Source organism: Plecotus auritus (assembly GCF_963455305.1).
Source record: "Plecotus auritus genome assembly, chromosome: 2".
Lineage (NCBI taxonomy): Eukaryota > Metazoa > Chordata > Mammalia > Chiroptera > Vespertilionidae > Plecotus > Plecotus auritus.
In genome coordinates this window covers 162,573,290-162,587,481 of record NC_137771.1, presented here as the reverse complement: position 1 = coordinate 162,587,481, position 14,192 = coordinate 162,573,290, and the positions used below count along the sequence as shown (strand labels likewise).

At 39.7% G+C, this 14,192-nt stretch overlaps 1 protein-coding gene across 9 annotated transcripts in view; it reads left to right on the top strand.

Moving 5' to 3' along the window:
- Positions 1-14,192, top strand: part of ZBTB20 (zinc finger and BTB domain containing 20) — a 913,066-nt gene that overhangs the window by 45,424 nt on the left and 853,450 nt on the right. For 3 of the 9 annotated variants that reach the window (XM_080655532.1, XM_080655546.1, XM_080655533.1), the window contains exon 1: positions 12,459-12,592. The exons of 5 other annotated variants lie outside the window; for them this stretch is intronic. The gene's annotated coding sequence lies outside the window, so the exon portion shown is untranslated. Of the gene's footprint in view, positions 1-12,439; positions 12,593-14,192 lie in introns of those variants that run through there. One more of the 9 variants, XM_080655528.1, reaches the window with a different exon arrangement.

Here is a 14,192-nt window from a genome sequence, read left to right as displayed (position 1 = left end):
GAGCCAAACCAGCTAGGGCTATCTCATCCTTTAAAATGCCTGCTACTTCATTCTGTGTTTATAATATAGTAGTATACGTCTATAATTTATATATATATATATTTGTATGCTTATATTAATCAGTGCCCAGTCAGTAAAACAGATATAATTCAAAACAGTGACTTTAATATGGAAAATTTGTTACAAGTGTTGGAAAATCTGGTGGAAGGAATAAAAGGTGGCACTGTTATTTAGCAATGAGTACCTGTAGAAAGCAGGGGAAAGTTTTGTTACACAGAGCTTACAACAGCACTGTGCTGCTCGGGCATTTGGAGCTCTGCTGCAGCTGTAGCTGTGGGAATCACCATTACCACTGCTTTTCAGGAAGCCAGGTGCCTGCATGCCTACTGACACCAAGAACCTAGGAGTCTACTGTTCCACTGAAGCTGGTGGGACTTACCAAGGCTGCTAAAGCTTCCAGTCACCTGTGATGGTTGCTGCTATTCTACAACTGCAGTTCCATTGCTGCAGTCAGCAGTCCTGAGGGCCAGATCCTGAGTTCTGTGTCACAGAGGCTGCTGAAGCACCATTGCTGAGATTTCTAGTGTCAAAAGCCAAAGGGGGGGGGGGGGAATTCTCTGATTTTCTGTCAGTGCTTTCCATTCTGACAAAGCAATCTGGGAAATGTAGTTTTCAGGTTCCACCACAGAAGAGAACTTGGAAAGGGTGTGATGTAGTTGAGAATTACAGACAAATGATCTACATAGAGTTCAAAATATTTTCACTGCTGGGTGTATAATTTTTGAAAATTGAAGAATCCATTGCTCTAGAGTACAAGGGTAGTAGCTCAATAGTAAAACTATGTGTAACTTCAAAGTTCACTAGCTTGTTACAGAGTCAGATTCTAGTTTTTATTCAGGAAGCACACATTGGTAATATTTATTTACAGTCACTATCTGTTTTAATTAGTTATTTTAAATTTCTTATTGGTCTATGTCCATACCTTATCAACTATAAATATTTTGCCCATTAACTATCACTGCCTAAAAACTGTGCTGATTTATTATTTATTTCTATACTAGAGGCCCGGTGCATGAAATTCGTGCACAGTGTGTCCCGCAGCCCAGCCTGCACCCTCTCCAATCTGGGATCCCTCTCACAATCCAGGACTGCTGGCTCCCAACTGTTCACCTGCCTGCCTTCCTGATTGCCCCTAATCTCTTCTGCCTGCCAGCCCGATCACCCCCTAACCACTCCCCTGCCAGCCTGATTGATGCCTAACTGCTTCCCTGCCAGCCTGATTGCCCCTATCTGCTCTCCTCTATAGGCCTGGTCACTCCTAACTGCCCTCCCCTGCAGGCCTGGTTCCCCCCAACTACCTTCCCCTGCAGGCCTGGTCCCCCACAACTACTCTCCCCTGTAGGCCTGGGTCCCCCGCAACAGCCTTTCCCTGCAGGCCCGGTTGCCCCCAACTTCCCTCCTCTGCCAGCCTGGTCACCCCTAACTGCCCTCCCCTGCAGGCTTGATCGCCCCCAACTTTCCTCCCTTGCAGGCCTGGTCCCTCCCAACTGCCCTCCCCTGCTGGTCATTTTGTGGCGGCCATCTTGTGTCCACATGGGGGCAGCCATCTTATGTGTTGGAGTGACGGTCAATTTGCATATTACTGTTTTATTAGATAGGATATTTATTAATTTAACTTTAAAAATAATAGTGAAAATGTAGCCCTGGAAAACTTCAGAATTTGCTTTATTTATAACCTCTATTTTATTTTGTAATACAAAATATTTTATGTTATTATTTTACTAGAGGCCCAGTGCACTAAATTCATGCACTGGGGGGCGGGTGTCCCTCAGCCCAGCCTGCACCCTCTCCAATCTAAGACCCCTCGGGGGTTCTGACTGCTGGTTTAGGCCCGATAAACCGGTAGTCGGACATCTTTCTCACAATCTGGGACTGCTGGCTCCTAACCGTTCACCTGCCTGCCTGCCTGATTGCCCCTAACTACTCCCCTGCCAGCCTGATCACCCCCTAACCACTCCCCTGCCAGTTTGATCACGCCCTGCCAGCCCAATCACCCCCAACTGCCCTCCCCTGCCACCCTGGTTGCCCCCAACTGCCCTCCCCTGCCAGCCTGATCTCACCCCCAATTGCCCTCCCCTGCCAGCCTGATCTCACCCCCAACTGCCCTCCCCTGCTGGCCTGATGGCCCCCAACTTCCCTCTCCTGCTGGCCTGGTCACCCCCAACTGCCCTCCCCTGCTGGCCTGGTCACCCCCAACTGGCCTCCCCTGCAAGCCTGGTCGCCCCCAACTGCCCTCCCCTGCAGGCCTGATCTCACCCCCAACTGCCATCCTCTGCTGGTCAATTTGGTTCTGATTGGTTGGTTTCTATGCCAGTCAGCGTCAAAAGCTCCGCCTCCTAGGTAGCCATTGGCTCCTCACAGTTGACCCAGATTTGATTCTGATTAGTCAGTTTCTATGCCAGTCAGCATCAAAAGCTCCGCCTCCCAGGCAGCCATTGGCTCCTCACAGTTGACCCAGATTTGGTTCTGATTCGTCGTTTTCTATGCCAGTCAGCATCTCTGGGCCTATCAACGGGGCCTGATCAGAAAGGTGGAGCTGATCAGCAGCCCCGGTGGAGGCCTGCAGAGAAATGGAGGCACGGCTGCTGACAAGGCCTAGAAAGAAAGAGAGAGGTGAGTGCTGATCAACAGCTGCCACAGAGGCTACAGATCAGACCCTGCTTCTCTCTTCAGGCCTCTCTCTGGGCCTGATTCACAGCTCCCTCAGCAGTCAGTGCTGGGTCACCATGCCTGCAGCTGCAGCAGTCAGTGCTGGGTTGCCATAGCAACCGAACACTGACTGCAGGACTGACTTCCGGTTGGTCAAGCCTTCCAGTCGTTGCGGATGTGACGGACCCAGGGTTTTTATATATTAGGATTGTAAACATTTTAAACATCTGATTAAATTGCTAAAGCACAAATTAATTATTGAGTGGCATATTTAACTAAGTGGTTTTATTGGTAGAGGGAGTTTAGGTAGAGAAGTTTAATTATTTTAGGCAAAATCATGAATTTTATTAAATTGTTTGCAGTTTATTTCAATTGCAGACGTTTAGATAAGACAAAGTGAGAAGTGTATAGTATTATAGTCCAAGACCATTATATTTATAAAATGAAATCCACAATGATGATTTATTTCTTCCATAGCCCTTTTCATAATTAACACAAATTTAATCATGGGCAGTGTTCTCTTATTAATTATTAATAAAACTGTTTCCTCAACTGGTAAAATACTTATGTTTATATTCTACATGGGTTAAATGATATTCAGAGAATATTTTTGTCTTGTGGAAGGACTGGTTATTACATTTTCATTTGTGAAATGTCATCAGTTTGAAGTAGAGTAGACATCTTATGTAATTAGTGATAAGTTCAAATTTATGGATATTCACCCTGAAGTTGAATTTGTTTATTTGTTAATTTTAAAATACCCAATGTAATTATTGAAATAAAATTTAATTTCATGTAATTCATTTTAAATTTTCTATTTAATAAGAATCCTGTAAAACATATCTGATACATTATAAATTGTGAATGTATGTAATCTGATAAAAGAGGTTTTTCTGTATTTGTTATTAGTAGAAATGAAGATTAAAATTTTATGTAGATTCTTTTTAAAAAATTGGTATGACCATGTATACTTGAAAGGTTATGGTTGTGACCCTATAATGTATTGGGGTTAAATGAACTTTCTTAAACAAAATTAAAATATACTTTTTCTATCCATTTTGAATCATCCCAGTGGCCTGTTGCCTCAGAGGAATTAGCAAGCTGCTATCCTGCTGACTCTATTATTAATAACTGGCTTCAAAATTACTGGACAGATTGTTATTAATGTTTCCAACCCTTTAATCAAACTGTTTCATGATATGTTTCTTTAGTCACTTTTGAAAATTATTTATTTGTATGCTGCTTTTCTTCATTCTTCTTTCTTTAAATTTTACTTTGAGACACAATATACAATAAAATATATATATATATATATATGTTTATATAATCAGTATTGAAATTATTTGGGGAATGCTTTCAAACCTGTTCCCCATTATTAGTCTTCCAAAATTTCTCCCTATTGTTACCAGTTGTTTATTCTAGAACATCTTTGGAGTAATTTTGTCAAGCCCCTCCCTTAATACTGTGCAATTTCATTTGGATTGAATTTAGGCCTGACCTCTACCACGTCTTAGTTATGTGACTTTGGACCTTAGTTTTCTTATTTATAAATGAAAGCACTACCTTTTAAATAATGCTCTTGGAAAGATCAAATGAGATAGTCTATGTAGCACTACACACAATTCCTGACAGCTTTTGTAGACTGGAAGAACTGAAGGCAGCTTTTCCATGTAGTCACCATGCAGGATCTCACCAATCTGCTGGACAGACAACAGCTACAATTAAGATGCCTCTTTTCTATCTTCTGTGAAGCTTTTAACTTTCCTATATTATACACTGTAGTTTCTGTTTATTTTACAAAATTTAATATAACCTGTACATATGAATAAATTATTTTGTCAGTATTAAAACTTTAAAGACAGTTGCTAGCACACACAGTCTTAGATTGTTTAGCAGAGAGGATTGAGCAGGGAGCTGGAAGAATTCATGTACTATATGTCTAACATTATCTTAAAGCATTATTAAAAATGACACCTTTATGTTTTTTAATCCTTTAGTTCAAGATTTTTTGATTGTGTCATGAAAGTACTTCCACCCCCTAAATTTCTGATGATATATCATTGAAGATCAGTTTATAGGGATAGTAACAACAGTAACCATAATCTTGTAATTTAGAGAGTAATTTCTATGCCTCTTCTTCACTTGGCCATATTTTTCCCATATATTTGTGGGGAAAGGTGATTGACTCGTAATAATATCTGAGTGATTCCACACTAAACACACTTTTGACTTTTTTTTTTATTCACTATTAACCATTTACTGGTCACTCTTCACAGTGTCACTGGTTACTTCTTGGAACTCCTGGAGTATTTTCTCAGGCAGTTTCTATGTTTGCAAAGGTGTGGTAGTATGCAGTACCTTCATTTTTTATTCTCATCACATTAATAAGCAAGACTGTAGAATATATCAAGCTATCCACAAGGTTTGGATAGGAGAATATTTGCATTGCAAAATGTAAACTTCTAAGAATTTAATATTAGGCATCACTTTAAAAAAACTTTTGGCCATCTTGACATTGGGAATTTCTCACTGTCCACCTTTCCTATCATTCTCCTCTCATCTCTATGCTTCCCTTCCTTCAAATTGTTACTTCTTATGCAGTTCACTTTAACCCCACAAGAAGAATTATTCAAGCCCCACTCCCTGACCCCAACTAGCTTACTAGGTGTTCTCAAAGGAGATGCGTCCATTCCTATGAGGAATACTAAGGCCAACTTCATACTAGTACTTACACTTGCATACTTAACATTGTAGATGTGCAAGAAATAATGGGTAAATGAAATGTAAAAGCAAGCTGAGTTTTCTTCTTAGAGATAATGTGAATTAAAATTCTATCCATAGGGCAGTTTTTTTCAAATTTTATTATGGCATTTTTCAAATACACAGAAAATTTGGAGAGTATTACTTTCCCCCCCTACTATAACCATTTTCCCCCCACAAGATCTAAAAGTAAGAATGTTTTCTATGTTATCTAACATATTTTTAAATGCTATTTACAGGTTGTTCATATCAACCTTAGAATTCAGATTTATTAATGTTTTTAATTAACCAAGATTTATAAATACCAGGTATTGTTGCTTTGTTCATTTGTTCTGTCACTCGTTCATTCAAGAAAACTTTATGGAGCTTCAACTGTATTTCAGGTGTTTTGCCAGGTATTGGGTTGACAAAGCTTAATAAGTAGATCCTTTTCGTCAGCCCAGTGGAGAAAGGAAAAATGACTATAGCACTGCAAAAAGCATAGTAGATGTACGTACTCCCAGTGATGTAGTTTACATGTAATACTTTGTTTTTATCTTAAACTCAGATATTTGTTGACTAGATTTGAAATTAGACATGAATCTCTTCCCACGTAAGGATATTACTAGCCTACTGTTAGTAAACTACCATTTATCTATACTTTTAGTTTTGGAGTGTCTGATGAGATACAATTTTAAAACAGATGACCAAGATTAGGGATGATTATCTAACTAGAGGCCCGGTGCACAAAATTCATGCATTGGTGGGGTCCCTAGGCCTGGCCAGCCATTGGGGCCCTTCTGGCTGCCGGCCAGGGCCTTCCTTCGTTCCATGCTGCCCCCTGGTGGTCAGCGTATGTCATAGCGATCGATCGAACTCCTAGTCTCCTGGTCAAACTCCCAAGGGGACACTTTGCATATTAGCCTTTTAGCCTATATAATAAAGAAGTAATATGCAAATTGACTATCACTCCAACACACAAGATGGCCACCCCTATGTGGACACAAGGTGGCTGGCAGAGGAGGGCAGTTGGGGGGGACCAGGCCTGCAGGGGCGGGCAGTTGGGGGGGGGGGGGACAAGGCCTGCAGGGGAGGGCAGTTGGGGGGACCCAGGCCTGCAGGGGAGGGCAGTTGGGGGGGACCAGGCCTGCAGGGGAGGGCAGTTGAGGGGGGGGGCAAGGCATGCAGGGGAAGGCAGTTGGGATGACCAGGCCAACAGGGGAGAGCAGGTAGGGGCGACTGGGCTGGCAGGGGAGGGCAGTTAGGGGCAACTGGGCCGGCAGGGGAGGGCAGTTAGGGGTGACCGGGCCTGCAGGGGAGGGCAGTTGGGAGTGACCAGGCCTGCAGGGGAGGGCAGTTTTGGGGGGGGGGGACCAGGCCTACAGGGGAGGGCAGTTGGGACCAGGCCTGCAGGGGAGGGCAGTTAGGGGCAATTGGGCCGGCAGGGGAGGGCAGTTAGGGGTGACCAGGCCTGGAGGGGACGGCAGTTGGGGGGGGACCGGGCCTGCAAGGGAGGGCAATTGGGGACCAGGCCTGCAGGGGAGGGCAGTTAGGGGCAACCAGGCTGGCAAGGGAGGGAAGTTAGGGGTGACCAGACCAGCAGGGGAGGGCAGTTGGGGGTGACCAGGCCTGCAGGGTAGGACAGTTAGGGGCGACCAGGTGTGCAGGGGAGGGCAGTTAGGGGCAATCGGGCCGGCAGGGGAGAAGTTAGGTGTCGATCAGGCTGGCAGGGGATTGGTTAGGGGGTGATCACGCTGGCAGGCAGAAGCAGTTAGGGGCAATCAGGCAGGCAGGCAGGCAAGTGGTTGGGAGCCAACAGTCCTGGATTGTGAAAGGGATGTCTGACTGCCCGTTAAATGGGCAGTCGGACATTTCTTGAGGGGTCCCAGATTGGAGAGGGTGTAGTCTGGGCTGAGGGACACACACCACCCCCCACCCCTGTGTACGAATTTTGTGCACCAGGCCTCTAGTATATATAGATTAGGCCACATAAAATTGACTTTATAATCGTGGCCTCAATGACAAAACCAGTAATTCTTGAGCACTTACTCATTTTGTTCCACTAATACTAGAGTGCTTTTCTACTCATTTACTAGAGCTAAAAACTTTTGTTCTATCCATCATTGCAACATACTCTTATTTTTATGCCTCCTTTTAAATCTGGACAATAAAAATACCTTTTGGGAATGTTCTTGTGAACAGTCTTAAACTATCTCAACATGTTTTCCTGTTCAGCCTCAGGTAATATAAAAACATTAATAATACCTGAGAAAAGATGTAGCAAAAGTATATTTGGGACAGTGGTAAATACTTCTAAAAATTAGTTGACGTTCTTTCCTTTAAAAAATTAAACAAAAAGTCTTACCTGTGAAGTACTTTTGGAAGTACTTATTTGCCAAGACAACAATCTCTGATCAAAGTACAGTACATTGTAACTCTTAAAATTAATGAAATTTTATGCTCCAGGGCAGTAGCTATCACTGATTTCTTCACTCATTTAAATACTGTGTACTTGTAGAAGACACTTTACTAGGCACCTTGTGGACTATGGATAAAATGTATTTAAGGGGTCTATAAACTGTTAGAGAATAACAATTTATGGAGAATCTAACTTCAATACCCCCCCCCTCCCCCCCCCCCCCGCTCCAGGAATGAATGCATGTGAGCAAAAACACACACACCTATTTCATAAGACATATTTTAAAGTTCGGTATTTCTATTTGCTTTGTTGAATTTTATTTTTAGCTTTTTGAGGGAAGAGCACAAAGTTGAAGGCACTGCATTACATGGGATATCCCATTATGTAGTGGCAAGATTATTTGCTTGCACTAATATTTACATGTCTGTCCCCCAGCAGCCTGTGAAGTTTTCAAAAGCAGAAAATAGACCACACATTTTATCTTCGCTTTCACTCTAAAGTGAAATGGGCATGCACATAATGGGCATGCAATGTGTGTTTACTAGTAGTTAATGCACAATGATCAGAGCAAGGGTAAAGTCTTTCTTATAGAATGAATCTATCAAAATCTTCAAAATACAACTATTAATAGTTCAAAGTTAAAACCAACTGTATAAAATCACATGATGGTATTATTCAGCATCTCTTACAAATAATTTATAATTGAATCCTTGCTTGCTCTACGCCTGTTTCAGGGTATGGGAAACAAAACATTTTTATTGTATTTTATTTAATATTTATTTAGTTCTTTAATAATTATTTGCATTAGTATTAGCTATTGTACTTGAACTAAGAAACTTTAAAAAACTATATAGAGGTGTGTGTTTTTTCCCTTCACACAGCATTCAGAAGAAGAATCTGTGGGAATTATATATAATGCAAGTAGGCTTCATAAATTGATTACTTTATTGATTACAGGTTATTTCCCAGTTCAAGCAAATGGAAGCACATACTTGTAGATATTTGGTAATAAAGAAAAGTGATTAAATGTATAATGTAAACTTTTAAATATTGTTGCTAGACTCAAAGAAAATGTATTGAGAGCTCTGGGTATAAATTTATAAGGGCAAATTTACACTATGCTGTATTAGTAATTAAGGTAGGGTAAGGAATCATCAGGATATGTTGGATTTGACTCATATCCACATAACCTTATAGCTAGATGGGGCCTTAGTTATTATTAGATATTGGGAGATGGTATGACAAAGGGATTTAGTACATGAGCTCTAAACCAGACAGGTGGGTTCAAATCCTATTACTGTTATACTGTGTGATCTTAGGCAAATCTTAACCTCTTTGTCACCTGGGAAATGCAACAAAAATAATCTACCTTATAAGGCTATTATTAGGATTTAATGAGTTAATAAATGGAAAGTACTTAGAAGAGTACCTGGCACATGGTAAGCACCTAAACACTAGCTATCATAATAATTCCTTTTATCCAGTTCAATTCCATTAAATTTTTTTTTTTTTTTTTTAATATAAAGAAATGGAAGCTGAGGATGTTACATGCCTTGCCCAGGGCATGCAGACTACTCATGGCAATGCTGAGGACAAAACCAGTTTTTAACTTTCACTTTAGGATTGATTTTTCTACAGCATCAAATTTCTTCATGGCATATCAACGTACTAAACAATTTAATAACTTTGTAAGTTTCAGAATCTGATAGTCAACTAAGATAATGATTTCACATGGTGCTGTGGTTAATTAAATACCTGGGTCTTCTGTCCCAGCAGGGAGAATGTATCTTGAACTCCAGAAAGTACTAAGAATATGCCACTTACTGTGCTTGGAATCTATTAGAGTGTGCAGATATGGAGAAAGTGTTGAGATGTGCGTTTTTCAACTACCTAGTTCTTTAGAAAAGGTGAATAGCTTCATGGTCCTTTACATTCCTTTTGGCTCCTGCTGGTAAAAATAAAACACTGTCTTATTCTCCTTGGGTTAAAATAAAATAAAACTACCAAGAACCTTATTTTAAGAAGTTATGGCATACTTACTTGAATAACTAATTTGAATCAGTCTGTCAAACTGTGAGACTTGTATTCTTTTTTTTTTTTTAAAATATGTTATCATTGTTTTTAGAGAGGAAGGGAGAGGGAGAGAGAAAGAGAAATATCAATGATGAGAGAGAATCATTGACTGGCTGCCTCCAACACACCCCACACTGGGTATCGAGCCCACAACCTGGACATATGCCCTGACCGGGAATCAAACTGTGACCTCTTGGTTCATAGGTCGACAGTCAACCACTGAACCATGCTTGTATTCTTTTATAAGTGGCATTTTTCTTCATACATTTCAATTAAGCTTCAGAGAAACAGTAGGGGAATAGTAGAAAACCAGAACTGCCAGGCTAAGCAGTAAAGGGGCAAGATGCCTGCTGGTACCTTAGTCACACTGATTGTATTTTAGAAAGGTATTTTTTTAAAGACATGACCAAAAGTAAGGGTCAGTTATATCTTTTCTATGTGTCTGTACCTGGAGAGGGGAAAACACAACTGCAGCACCAGGTAATTAGGATTTGGTGGTTTACAATGAGAGTGGAGGGTCTGGACTCTTGGTTTCTTTACTTTTTTTTTTTTTTTTAATGTTTTTATTGATTTTAGAGAGGGACAAAGGGAGGCGAGAGAAACATCTATGGGCTGCCCCTTGGACGCCCTCTCCTGGGGATTGAGCCCACAACCTGGGCATGTGCTCTGACTGGGAATCGAACCAGCAGTCTCTCAGTGCATGGGCTGATGCTCAACCAACTGAGCCACACTTGCCAGGGCTGGACTCTTGATTTATTGACAGAATTTTTCCAGGACAATTTGCATAATGTTTGGCTGGCCACTGCCTTTTAATTTCTATGCTATACATTATCTACTCTTAAAATAGCTAATACAAAATTGATTTCTGTTCTGAACATGACCCAAGATTTCACTGACATTCTAAAAACTTTTTTTGTGAATCAGGTGAAGATATGTAATTTATATATTGAAATAATTAAGTTATTTACTTTGTTAACTGAAAACATACTTTTAAACGAAGGAATTGATGCTTATATAGTAAAGTAGTTTTGTTTATGCAAAGGAACACATTCTAATTTTGAAGTATGGTAAAACACTAAACGGTATAAAAGGGTGATTTTACAATTAATATACTCAATATACAATTAATTATTGATGCCCAAATGCAGGGTTTGAGTAGGTTAGATCCACTCATATTTTTTATTTAACTTTTTAAAAGAATATTTAACCTCTATTGTAATGTTTCTAAGTCCCATCTAAGTGGCTCACAGCCAAACTGCATAGAAATATTTTAAGGAAGGTGCTGTCTAGGTAAACAAGCAAAGTCTAGTCTCAAAATAGTGGGGGATACGGGGAAGGGCATAAAACAAATTCCATTTTCTGATATTTGTAATTCCATGGCTGCAAATAGATCACTTATGGGAGAAAATGCACCTGGGAGTGGGGAAAGGGGGTGAGGAGCACGTGATAGAGTGAGGAGTGTAATACCATCATTATTTTGATTCTAGCATATGAATAAAATTGGTTAGAGTTATCAGGCAAAGAAAAACACCCCTTTCCCTTTTAAGAATGGCTTTGATTATTTTTATTTTTCCTTCCTGATAAAAGAAAAAGGGATTTCTGTTATGGTTCAGACCCATATTCTATTAAGTCTTGTCCTGTTTGTGAGGGAAGCTCCTTATGGGATTTATTTCTGTTGTTATAACAATATATACTATATGTATTGCACCTGTTCACAAAGAGTACATTGCATTGTGATGTTTGTACAGATAGGTGCTCCAAATAAGAATCCAGTCTGCCTTCTTCTAAAGTACTAGTCTATTAGGTATTTAATTAAACTTAATTCTGTATTTATCTGCAATATTGCATATGTTCATGACTTATTTACTGAGCATTGATTCCTTCTTTGCAGTTATCAGTTTTGTCTGAGATCAGTTTTCCTATTGTATGGAATCTGTTTCTTTCAGAGCCTCCTTTGACTGCTCTGACTTTAAAATCATTAAACTAGGCTTTTGTCAGAGCAGATTTGTTGACACTCTTCTCACATTAAAAGAATAAATTTAAAAGATTGCACAAATAAATTGTGCATTTCACTATTTCCTGCTAATATGCAAAAATATATTTATGATAATTACATGTACTGTGTGCCAGAACTGAAACAATACATTCCTCATAATGGAGCATAAATAAAGAAGGTGGAGCCAGCTGCTCTTAAACTGTTTATTTGCAAGCTGTAATGATATAGAGAATATACCTTTTTTCACTCTGTTAGTCTGGCAATACTGGACCTGTTGCTGCATTAGACGAGTTGCATTTTGCTGGATAGGGGAAGGAAGCCTGTCTGCTGTCTGGTAGGAGGGCTTTGTCTGTGCCTTTCTCTCTGTTTCTTTCTGTTTTTCTTTCTCTCTCTCTCCCTTCTCTCTCTCTCTCTTTCTCACTCGCTTGCTCTGTCTCTGTCTCTCTCTCCCTCACTGACCCCCCTCTCCCTCCCTCTCTTGCTCTCTTTCTCTTCCCGTCTCTGTGGTTTGTAAGGTAGGTTGCAGTGTGTGTATATACACAACATCAAGAGCAGGAAAATGGACTCATTAGGGAGGCAGGCAGTCATTACCACTCACACTGTACTTCCAGGGAGACACCGATTATGAGAAGAGAAACTCAGCGCTGGGGAAGAAGGTAGGGCAGACAACTTTCATAAAAAAAATCCTGCTTCCTCAATTCCCCCCACTACCTATGATCTCCTTTAGCCCCCAGTGCTTTTATTCTTTCTCCCTTGGATTTTAATATCCAGATTTAAGTTTGACAGAGCTGTTGCTACCTTAAAATTTGGAACATCTATAGGAGGCCTACCCTTTGCTAATTTTCTTCCTACTTATTTAAGGGTGTGCCCTTTGATTCAGTTTAATTACTTTAAGAATAATTACAAACAAACCTATTTTTCTCACTAAAGTACCAAATGAATCAGTATCTTTCACTCTTTTAAAACAGACCCCTCCGTATGTTTGTTAGTCTCTTTGCTTTTCTTGTCTGTTTATGCACTTCCATCTGTCTGTCTATATATCATGTTGTCCTTATTTATTGCTAATTGGGTTTTGTTAGTTATGTGCCAATGAGTTTTAGCTGTACTGCCAGTGTGGGTATTACCAAAGTGAGACTCTTGTTCTTTGTTTTACATTGAAGTTTAAAGTCCATATTTACAGTTTAAATCCTTGAAGCAGGTTGAAGACTTTTTGCCCAGCATATTTATTTGATGGCATTGGCCATAAGATGAGGGGAGTCACAGAGGGTGAGTGAGAATCTAGTAATTATTTTTATCATCACACACTCTTCTGTATTACATCTCGGGGATGTATTTTGAAAGGAATAAGGTACTCTGTTTTGTAACTTTTATTTTGCAGATGGACTTTTATAGGGATATTGCTGTGGTTAGTAAGAATGCAAACTTTCTTAACAAGCAGTTTTTATCCTAGGACAGTTTCCTTTTAGTATGTTACTGTTTATTTATGCTTGGGGAGGGAGGAATGGGGGGCTGGCCATCTTTTTACAAAGTGGAAGCTATGGAGTATATCAGGCCATCTTGTGCAACAACTGTAAGTATTCTTTTAACATTTTGGAGACTATAAATAATGTATTTGTTATTTCAACCATAGTTTTGAGGTATTTTTCCCTTTTTATATTTTCTATTTTTTTATGGTGGGAAAAGTTGCATTTCACAACTAGCTGACATTGTTGAAGAGTTTTCCCAGAACAGAGTTCTTCGAAATTCAAGAGTAGTTAAATAGGTCCATTTGAAATGGACTTCTCAATTGAGTTTTATTCTGATTTGTTCAAAAGTAAACTGCTATTCATTTGAGAAAAATTAAGTCAGCTAATAAGATACAGAAATATTTTCAGTATATATGTGTGCAATGATAGAAAAGGATGCTGATCTATAGAGATCTTTGATAATAACAATCACCTTTTCCATAATACATTATTTATTTAATAGAAGTGGCAGACTTTTTTTTTTTTTTTTTTAATTCCATTAGGCCTCTCTGACAACACAAAGAAGTCCATAAAGCAATATTCTTAACCCACCTGGGACACCAGAGCAGATTTCCAAACACATTCTCAATGTTCAAACCTAGTAAAATGTTTATTAAAAATCCATTACTCCAAGTGGGTGGTGAACTTTTGCTGTTAAAAGTCTTTTTTCACTTTCTTTTAAAAAATTTATTCGAAGACTTTTAATTTGCTTATATTTCCTAAACTGTCTTCTAAGCTGGAAAGGCCAGCT